The following is an 11,277-nucleotide window of genomic DNA, read 5'->3' as shown; positions in this document are numbered from 1 at the left end:
GTTTATGATGTATTGCCTTAAATGTAATGTATGAAAGTAATTAATGCTAAATAAGAAACAAATTATCATTCTAGTGGTGAAGGTTTCAAGATACTAGTATGAGAATTGAATATTTTATAAGCAAAAAAAAAATTAATTTGTAAAATACGCCAAATTTACCATATAAAAACATGTTTTATAGTGTTTATGAAGTATTGGCTTAAATGTAATGTATGAAAGTAATTAATGCTAAATAAGAAACATGTTCTCTTTCTAGTGGTCAAAGTTTCAAGAGACTAAATTGAGAATCCAGTATTTCATAAGCCATAAAAAATTTGAATTTTTAATATACTCCAAAATTATCATATAAAAACAAGTTTTATAGAGTTTATGTAACATTGGCATAAATGAAATGTATGATAGTTATTAATGCTAAATTAGAACCATTTTCTCAATCTAGTGGTCAAGGTTTAAAGATACTATATTGAGAATTAAGTGTTTCATAAACCATAAACAATTTGAATTAGAAATATACGTCAAAATTATTATATAAAAACAAGTTTTATAGAGTTTATGAAGTATTGGCTTAAATGAAATGTATGAAAGTAATAAATGCTAAATAAGAATCCAATTCTCTATCTAATGGTCAAGGTTTCAAGATACTAACTTGAGAATTGAGTGTTTCATATGCAGTAAAAAATATGAATTTATAACATGAGTCAAAATTATCATTTAAAAGCATGTTTATAGTGTTTATGAAGTATCAGATTAAATGAAGTGTATAAATGTAATTAATGCTAAATAAGAAACAAATTCTCTTTCTAGTGGTCAATGTTTCAAGACGCTAAATTGAGAATTGACTTTTCTATAAAAAGTTAAAAATAGGAATTTATAATTCTCATTAAAATTATCATATTAAATCATGTTTTATAGTGTTTATGAAGTATCATCATCAATGAAATACATGGAAGTTAATAATGCTAAATAAGAATCATTTACTTAATCTAATGGTAAGGGTTTCATAACATTAACTTTTTGTTACATTTCTATTATGTTGCTATCATTTACATTCATTCACGTACCGTGCAAAACACCATTATTAATATTAATACCTTCTAATCCATATTAAACATAGGATGTTGAAACTATTCCAAGCGCTAAAAATGTTAATTCATGCTCAGCAAGCCTTGAGTGATCTGTTGCACTGCAATCTGAAAAATATGAAAGTTAATAATGGTAAATAAGCATCATTACTTAATATAATGGTCAAGGTTACATGACTTTTAGTAACACTACTATTAATTGAATCACAATTATATTCTATACCCATTACTCGTACTTTGCATAAAACCATTATTATTATCAGTATCGTCTAGTCCATTTTCAACGTAGGATGTTGTAACTTTGTCAAGTGTTAGAAACGTTAATTCATGTCTTAGCAATCCTTAAGTGATCTGCTGTACTGCCATCTAAAAAAAAATTGTCAGTTAATTATGTATAATGGTTGGAGGATAAAATGTCACTACTACACACCATAAAGAGATCGAAAGTCTGTTTATGACAACTAGTACGTGGACAACACTGAATAATTCAGAAATGGAAATAATCAAACAAAAACTAACAGACAAACTTCATTCCTATTTCAAAATACTTGAAAACAATTTAAAGTTGAAATTTAAATACAAATACGAATATAAAACTGCAAAAAGATATGAAATATAAATCAGACAGTAAATACAAACGGTTATATCAATAGATAAACAATGTTTATATCACTAAACCACAATCATGGATGAAAAACATCATATCAATTCGGATTAGAATATTCAACTTATTACATTTTATCTCTGGCCGCCGAATTCAAAAATGTTTAATATTATAATATTTTCATGTACACATACAATTTCAAAACTGATTAACTGAGCATAATATAATGAAATAAATTTCCAATAATATTGTATACTTTGTAAATTCAGCAGGCAGTTGTATAAATATTATGAGTCTTAACATAGATACATAGTAACTAGTAAGACAAAAGTCAAAAAGTAATAACATTAAACTATATATGTATGTATTATTTAAGTGTTTAGATAGTTGCAGGTAAGCATTTATTATGCATTAATATTCTCCGGACATTACAGTCCACTGGTTAACTAATTGAACTTAAGTAAACGGTCTTATATGTTATATATCTTATACATATAACGATTCATTATTTGAATACTTAACAATGTAAATAAATCATAATAATTTATTTTTTATATTCGATGTCCATAAAATTTAAATCTTTATCTCCTATAAATATTACCGAAGTTATATTGTGAAATTCAAAACAAATTACTACCAATCATACTAATATATTGCATATTAAATATACACATATAATTAAAACTAATAAATAATAAATGAAATGTTGTATTCGAGCAGATTTGAGTCTGAAGTGATCAGAAGTAATCTACTGACTGCGTCGTGCATTTTAAAAATGATGGTCGTATACACAACGAAATCGCTTAGGTACATATTGAATTCTTAACGCTAAACGAGGGATATAAACACTATAAACATTAAATAGATGTATTCTCTATATGATTTGATGAAAAACTATTTATAAATAAACTATTTTTTATGCTGTTGGCGTAATTGCTAAACGTTGAAACCTTAACAAACATAAAACGTGTAAAAAAAACAAAGTTCAAATAGATACTTCGTTAAATCGTTATACGGTGGTATAGGTACCATACAGAAAAGTATGCGTGTACGAAAAAACAAGCCATTCGATTTTTTTAACCTTTCAAACTCGTCGTAGCATTTATGAGTCAGCACTCAAATTTCGAAAAGATTAAACAAAAACTCAAATTCAAAAAATTCGAAAAATACGTAAAATCTAAGTGCCAAAAATAAAAATATAATCGTAACTTCGCAACAAAACGTCCGATTCCTTCGGTTTTGGTAGCGTTCGAATTTTTACAAAAACGTCTAAACGATGCGTAGAAAAAAATCGCTCTAACCACCAAAAAATTAATTGTTTCGTGGCGACAAAGTCCAAAAACTGCAAAATCCTAATTTCCGACGCCAAAAATAGGGGTAAAAATGAATTCTACAGTGTCACCACGGGACGCCGATTTTGATCACAGACCTACGAAAAACTGAACTTGTGAACAACAGAAACGTGGAACAAATATTAAACATTTTTTAAAATATCCATGGGGGGAGGGGCACAAGGAGCCATAGGACACTGCTACCACCGAAGCACTTTATGTAAAACGACTTTAAACAGAAATTTCCGCGAAGTAACTATGCCCCATACATCGAAACCCGGCCGAGTAACACTCGACTAAAAAATTCAAATTTCGGAATTCCAAGACCCCAATGTGGGGTAAAAACGGCATTTACGGTGTCCACAACAGATACCGCTTTTGATCGGCATCATCCAAAATACCAGAATCTTGAGTTTCAAACACGTCGAACGACCACTAAGGTTTTTCAAAAATATATTTGAGGGAAACAAATATTTATGCAAATATACAGTACTTATAAAGTTTTTTTTTTTATTTATTTATTAAAATTAAAATGTTTCAGCATTTTATCATGCTATTACAAGTTTACTAACGTGTTCAATTACAAATAACAAATTACAATTACTAATATTTTTAGTTAGTGATATAGTGATATACATGCTAATGTTAGTTAATATTTATTTTTTAGTGGTAATTTAAAATCGATCTTCGTCTTCGCTTGACTGTGATAGAAGGAGATCTTGGGGTAGACGTGGTTTTAAACGCCGATTTTTATATCGTTTTTTATTTCCCAGGTTGTAGAACCGTGCGCCATCAGATGTATTGAGATTTGCATGAAAGTTTTTGAATTGTATTTTTATCCAGTCTTGGAGAAGAGGGATTCCCGTGACTTATAACTTTATACATAATAATAGTACTAATCATAGATAATGATGAAACACACTGCGAAATTAAGAATATTTACGCTATTGCAAAGATGTTTAAAGTCTACCTTTTGTAACTTGTACCTACGTATAATAAGTAATATAGTTGTTTTATTTACATAGAATATTATATGACTTTGACGTTTGCAATTTGTGAATATATTTCGTACAAATTGTACCAAGTCGTAATTGTTTATAGTTTTTTTGTTGCTTTTGGTAATTAAAATGTAGAAGGTTCAGTATTATCATACCGTTTAGGGTGATGTTAAACTTTTATTACTGAAACATATAATTATATATGCAAACTTGCAGTAAGTAAATAAAATAAATATTTAAAAAAGTTTTATATTGTATAACATAACTTTTCTAAAACTTTGCAATTTACAACTCGTTATTTCAACACATGATATAATCTGTTGTTATGATATTCATCTATAGATTTTGAGATTCAAATTGAAATACTAACATTTTTAATATTGGTTGTTTCGTTTCGAAATCTTAGAGGTTCAACGCAGTGACACCTCGAGATCAAATTTCTGTTCTAAAGAATTTTGAATTTCAATTTTAAAATTAAAAATTGCTAAAACCAAATTTCCTGCCAAGTTTTTTTTTTAAACTGCACATTTAAATCATCATTTACCGTCTAAATAATTGAGTTGAAAAACATTTACTAATTGGAAGACGCATCTAGGGACGAATTTGTCTCGGTCTTTGAACATTTTATCCAAAGGGGCCAGTATTAAAGGATTTAGTTTTGGAGTTTTGGATAACGTAATAACTAATAATAAATTCAGTTTTAACACAAAAATTTATGAAAAATTCAGAATTTGGACAGTTACACTGCAACAAAGTCATAAATGAGTAGATAATTTTTATATAATATGCAATGGTTTGTGAGGAATAATATTGAAAATTTTGAAAGTGCAGTAGGGTTGCCTATACAAAACACCTTCAAATCTGCATGACAATATAATAAAATACATAATGCGCTCAATTTCACTATTTGAGGTGTACTGTAAGATAAAATAATTAATAAAATAAATTATATCATAGAGATAGAATATTAGAAGAATCTACCAATATTCTATATTTCAAAATTAATTAAATCGTATAAAATTTGCCTATAGACCCCTTCTGTTGATAAAAAAAAAGGATCCGACAAACTGGCTATATTAATTAAGCATATGAATATATTATGATCACTAATATTTTTGAAAATATAAACAAAAAAAAACATCACAAATGTCCATAAAACTTTACTCATAAGTCATAAATTTTTTTTATAAGTAGGTATTAAAAACCTTTATTTTGATATTTATCAAAATCACAAAAAAAAAAACTAACTCTTTTCTAGTTAAAAGTTGTCTGTCCTGTATTTTTAAGTTTTGAAAATGTTATACATGATTTTTCATACGTAGTTGTAGTTCATAAGATCAAAATCATAAAATCTATATATGTAAAAAGATAATTATTTGTTATACACATTTCAAGTTCAAATTTGATTGAAATCAAATATAGCAACAAAGATCACTAATGATTTATAATTGAAAAATATTCGTGGGCATATAAAAATTTTAGAATACATTATTACATTTTATACATTTATTGGCCTTAAATAATAAAAGTGAATTGCATAAAATTATTAAATTTATCGGAATCTTCTAGTCCATTATAGATATAGGATGTTAAAACTTTTCAAAGTGGTGAAAATGTTAATTCATGTTTCAGCAAGCCTTAAAAGATCTGCTGTAACTGCCATCTGAAAAACATAGTCAATTAAATCTGTAAAATTGGTGGAGAATAACTTGAGAATACAGTGTTTTATAAGCACTTGAAAATATGAATTTATAACATGAGTCAAAATTATCATATAAAACCAAGTTTTATAATGTTTATGAAGTATCAGCATCAATGCAATACATGGAAGTAAATAATGCTAAATAAGAAACATATTCTCTTTCTAGTGGTCACAGTTTCAAGATACTCAATTGAGAATTGAGTGTTTCATAAGCCATAAACAATTTGAATTAGAAATATATGTCAAAATCATCATATAAAAACATGTTTTATAGTGTTTATGAAGTATCAGCTTAAATGAAATACTTGGAAGTTAATAAGGCTAAATAAGTATCATTTACTTAATTCATTGGTCTTGGTTTCATGATACTAATTTTTTGTTTCACTAGTATTAATTTGCTATCAATTATATTCAATAACCATTACACACACATTGCATAAATCCAATATTATTATCAATATCTTCTAGTTTATTTTCAAAATAACATGTTGATACTTTCCCAAAGTGGTATGAATGCAAATTCCTGTCTCAGCAAGCCTTGGGTGAACTGCTGCACTGCAATCTGAAAAAAATGTAGTCAGTTAAATATGTAAAATTAGTTGAGAATTGAGTGTTTCATAAGCAGTTTAAAATATGAATTTATAACACGAGTCAAAATTGTCAATTAAAAGCATGTTTATAGTGTTTATGAAGTATTGGCTTAAATGAAATGTATGAAAGTAATTAATGCTAAATAAGAAACATATTCTCTTACTAGTGGTAAAGGTTTCAAGGTACTAACATGTGAATTGAGTATTTTATAAGCAATTAAAAAATTTGAATTTTTAATATACTCCAAAATTATCATATAAAAACAAGTTTTATAGAGTTTATGAAACATTGGCATAAATGAAATGTATGATAGTTATTAATGCTAAATTAGAACCATTTTCTCAATCTAGTGGTCAAGGTTTAAAGATACTAACATGAGAATTGAGTATTTTATAAGCAATTAAAAAAATGAATTTGTAATATACGTCAAATCTACAATATAAAAACATGTTTTATAGTGTTTATGAAGTATTGGCTTAAATGTAATGTATGAAAGTAATTAATGCTAAATAAGAAACAAATTTTCATTCTAGTGGTGAAGGTTTCAAGATACTAGTATGAGAATTGAGTATTTTATAAGCAAAAAAAAAATTAATTTGTAAAATACGCCAAATTTACCATATAAAAACATGTTTTATAGTGTTTATGAAGTATTGGCTTAAATGTAATGTATGAAAGTAATTAATGCTAAATAAGAAACATATTCTCTTTCTAGTAGTGAAGGTTTCAAGGTACTAACATGAGAATTGAGTATTTCATAAGCCATAAAAAATTTGAATTTGTAATTTACGTTAAAATTATCATATTAAAACATGTTTTATAGTGTTTATGAAGTATCAGCATCAACAAAAATACATGGAAGTTAATAATGCTAAATAAGAATCATTTACTTAATTCATTGGTCTTGGTTTCATGATACTAATTTTTTGTTTCACTAGTATTAATTTGCTATCAATTATATTCAATAACCATTACACACACATTGCATAAATCCAATATTATTATCAATATCTTATAGTTTATTTTCATAATAAGATGTTGATACTTTCCCAAAGTGGTATGAATGCAAATTCCTGTCTCAGCAAGCCTTGGGTGAACTGCTGCACTGCAATCTGAAAAAAATGTAGTCAGTTAAATATGTAAAATTAGTTGAGAATTAATTGAGAATTGAGTGTTTCATAAGCAGTTTAAAATATGAATTTATAACACGAGTCAAAATTGTCATTTAAAAGCATGTTTATAGTGTTTATGAAGTATTGGCTTAAATGAAATGTATGAATGTAATTAATGCTAAATAAGAAACATATACTCTATGTAGTGGTCAATGTTTCAAGATACTATATTGAGAATTAAGTGTTTCATAAACCATAAACAATTTGAATTAAAAATATACGTCAAAATTATCAAAAAAAACATGCTTTATAGTGTTTATGAAGTATCAAATTAAGTGAAATGTATGAATGTAATTAATGCTAAATAAGAAACATATACTCTATGTAGTGGTCAAGGTTTCAAGACACAATATTGAGAACTGAGTGTTTCATAAACCATAAACAATTTGAATTAGAAATATATGTCAAAATCATCATATAAAAACATGTTTTATAGTATTTATGAAGTATTGGCTTAAATGAAATGTATGAATGTAATTAATGCTAAATAAGACACATATTCTCTATGTAGTGGTCAATGTTTCAAGACACTATATTGAGAATTGAGTGTTTTATAAACCATAAAAAATTTGAATTAGAAATATACGTCAAAATTATCATATAAAAACATGTTTTATATTGTTTATGAGGTATCAGCTTAAATGAAATACTTGGAAGTTAATAATGCTAAATAAGTATCATTTACGTAATTCATTGGTCTTGGTTTCATGATACTAATTTTTTGTTTCACTAGTATTAATTTGCTATCAATTATATTCAATAACCATTACACACATTGCATAAATCCAATATTATTATCAATATCTTCTAGTTTATTTTCAAAATAACATGTTGATACTTTCCCAAAGTGGTATGAATGCAAATTCCTGTCTCAGCAAGCCTTGGGTGAACTGCTGCACTGCAATCTGAAAAAAATGTAGTCAGTTAAATATGTAAAATTGGTGGAGAATTAATTGAGAATTGAGTGTTTCATAAGCAGTTAAAAATATGAATTTATAACACGAGTCAAAATTATCATTTAAAAGCATGTTTATAGTGTTTATGAAGTATCAGATTAAATGAAATACATGAGAGTAATAAATGCTAAATAAGAAACATATTCTCTATGTAGTGGTCAAGGTTTTAAGAGATTAACTTGAGAATTCAGTATTTTATAAGCAATTAAAAAAATGAATTTGTTATATACGTCAAAATTATTATATAAAACCAAGTTTTATAGTGTTTATGAAGTATTGGCTTAAATGAAATGTATGAATGTAATTAATGCTAAATAAGAAACATATTCTCTATGTAGTGGTCAATGTTTCAAGACACTATATTGAGAATTGAGTGTTTCATAAACCATAAACAATATGAATTTATAACATGAGTCAAATTTATTATATAAAAACGTGTATTATGGTGTTTATGAGGTATCAGCTTAAATGAATTGTATGAAAGTAATAAATGCTAAATAAGAAACATGAATTTTAATAATGGAAAATAACAATCATTATCTTAATCTAAAGGTCAGGGTTTCATGACAGTAACTTTATGTTTCACTACTATTCATTGACTATCAATTACATTCAATAACTGTTACACGTACATTGCATAATACCATTATTATTATCAGTATCTTCTGGTCCATTTTCAATGAAGGATGTTGTAACATTCATTCCCAAATGGTAGAAATGTGAATTAATGTCTCAGCATGCCTGCAGTGATCTGCTGTACTTCCATCTAAAAAAATGTATTCAGTTAAATATGTATTACGGTATGGAGGACAAAATGTCACCAACACAAGCAATTAGGAGAACGAAAATCTGTAGATGACAACTAGTACGTGAAAAACACTGAAGAATTCAGAAATGGAAAAAATCTAACAAAAACTAACAGTGAAACTTCATTCTTATTTCAAAATAATTGAAAAATTGACAATCAACAGTTGAAAGTTAAATGTAAATACGAATGTAAAACTGCAAATGGATATAAACATAAACATATTAATAACAGATGATAAGAAATTAGTTTTGATAAGCCATAAAAGATAGTACGTATTTACTAGAACGCATTGTTGGATTACAATGTAAAACTAAGGAATACACTTGTGCAATAAATTTATATTGGTTTTTTTTTTTATATAAAATTCCATCACCATACTTTGAAAATAATTTTGATTCGAACATAATAATAAAAATACTTGAAATAATTTACAGTTGGAACACTTGAAATTTGAATACAAATACGAATGTAAAACTGAAAATGGATATGAAATTTAAACCAGATAGTAAATAAAAATTGTTTATATCATTAGACTAGAAAAACAATGGTTTGTATTACTAAATCACTATCATAGATGATAAATATCATATCAATTCAGCTAGAAATAAACAACATATTACTTTATCACTTCTGGCTAAATTCAAACATTTTTATTATTATTATATTATTAGGTACTAATAAAATTTCAAAACTGAGTATATTATAATGAAATAAATTTCCATTAGTATTGTTTAAATTTAGTAGGCAGTGGTATATATATTTTGAGTGTTATCATAGACACATAGTATTTAGTAAGCAAAAGTCAAATATTAATAACATTAATCATTAAACAATATACTTGTGTTTAAATAGTTGCAGGTAAGCATAATAGAATATTGTTAATTTATTATTCATTTTTATTCTCCCAGACTCTACAGTCCACAGGTTAACTTATCGAACTTAAATAAACGATCTAACATATTATATATCTTACATATAACGATTCATTATTTGAATAAATAACAATGTAAATAAATCATTATACTTTATTTTTTATGTTTGATGTCCATAAAATTTAAATTTTTATCTCATATAAATATTACTGAAGTTATTTTGTGAAATTCATAACAAATTACTACCCATCATACTAATATATTGCCTATTTAATATACACATACAACTAAAACTAATTAATAATAACTGAAATGTTGTATCTCAGCAGATTTTTTTTAAACTTAATTAAGTTTTATATTGTACAAACTATTGTGTATTGTTTATAATTATTACATTAAAATATCGATTATGTAAATTGCGATATTGTAAGTCGTTTATATTTCTAACATAACAATAATTTACATTAAACTATTAATATAATTGATATACCTTTATACAAACATAATAATTTATAATATGTTTAATTATGTAAAAGAGGTAGTCAACGGTTATTGATGAACATATAATAATATAATATTTTATATTATTAATACCTAGTCTAAGTCTAAACCAAGATTAAAAATAGTATCTTTAATCGTGGTCTAAACAGTACTTTACGATAGACAATTATGATCATATTATTTACTAATAAACTGTGTAACACTATTGGTTAATTCAATAATTCAATATTAATTTCTTTAAAGACCACTGTTTACTTAAGTGCAATTTATATTTTTACGCTAGGTAACCATAATCAACATCTCAAAAAAGTAATAATATTTTAGTATAATATGATAAATAATAATGTATATAACATTTTATGTATAATATATGCCAATTTTTAACCTCTTTTGAATGTCTGAACACTTAATATTTTATAAGATTTTTGTGTAACATAGCTGTAAAATAAAAACAGTAATTATATAAATTTTTAAATTTTATAATATTTTAAACAATGCATATATAAAACAAAACAGTTTTACATACACATTAGTCACTAAAAATTATAAAAGTAATGAATACAATTGAAAAAAAATTCAGAATTTATGGAACACCACTGATATAAACTTTGTGGTTTAGAGTTAAACTGTGTCATTATTAATATTATAATTATAATTAAA

At 25.7% G+C, this 11,277-nt stretch overlaps 2 long non-coding RNA genes across 3 annotated transcripts; both read right to left on the bottom strand.

Moving 5' to 3' along the window:
• Positions 1–1,111: 1,111 nt before the first annotated feature.
• On the bottom strand, positions 1,112–1,577 carry LOC113559092. Of its 2 annotated transcripts, none has more exons than XR_003405836.1 (3): positions 1,513–1,577; positions 1,319–1,448; positions 1,112–1,190 (listed from the first exon to the last, which is right to left on the bottom strand). It is a non-coding gene; the product is annotated as an uncharacterized LOC113559092 (long non-coding RNA). The 2 variants fall into 2 exon arrangements; XR_003405837.1 differs by having other exon boundaries at positions 1,113–1,190; positions 1,306–1,448.
• Positions 1,578–8,325: 6,748 nt separating this feature from the next.
• On the bottom strand, positions 8,326–9,430 carry LOC113559145. The gene is made up of 3 exons (XR_003405885.1): positions 9,262–9,430; positions 9,069–9,202; positions 8,326–8,385 (listed from the first exon to the last, which is right to left on the bottom strand). It is a non-coding gene; the product is annotated as an uncharacterized LOC113559145 (long non-coding RNA).
• Between the last annotated feature and the right edge of the window lie 1,847 nt (positions 9,431–11,277).

The sequence above is a fragment of the Rhopalosiphum maidis genome, chromosome 3 (assembly GCF_003676215.2).
Source record: "Rhopalosiphum maidis isolate BTI-1 chromosome 3, ASM367621v3, whole genome shotgun sequence".
Lineage (NCBI taxonomy): Eukaryota > Metazoa > Arthropoda > Insecta > Hemiptera > Aphididae > Rhopalosiphum > Rhopalosiphum maidis.
The sequence above is the reverse complement of the archived record's forward strand: the minus strand, read 5'-3'. Positions and strand labels throughout refer to the sequence as shown.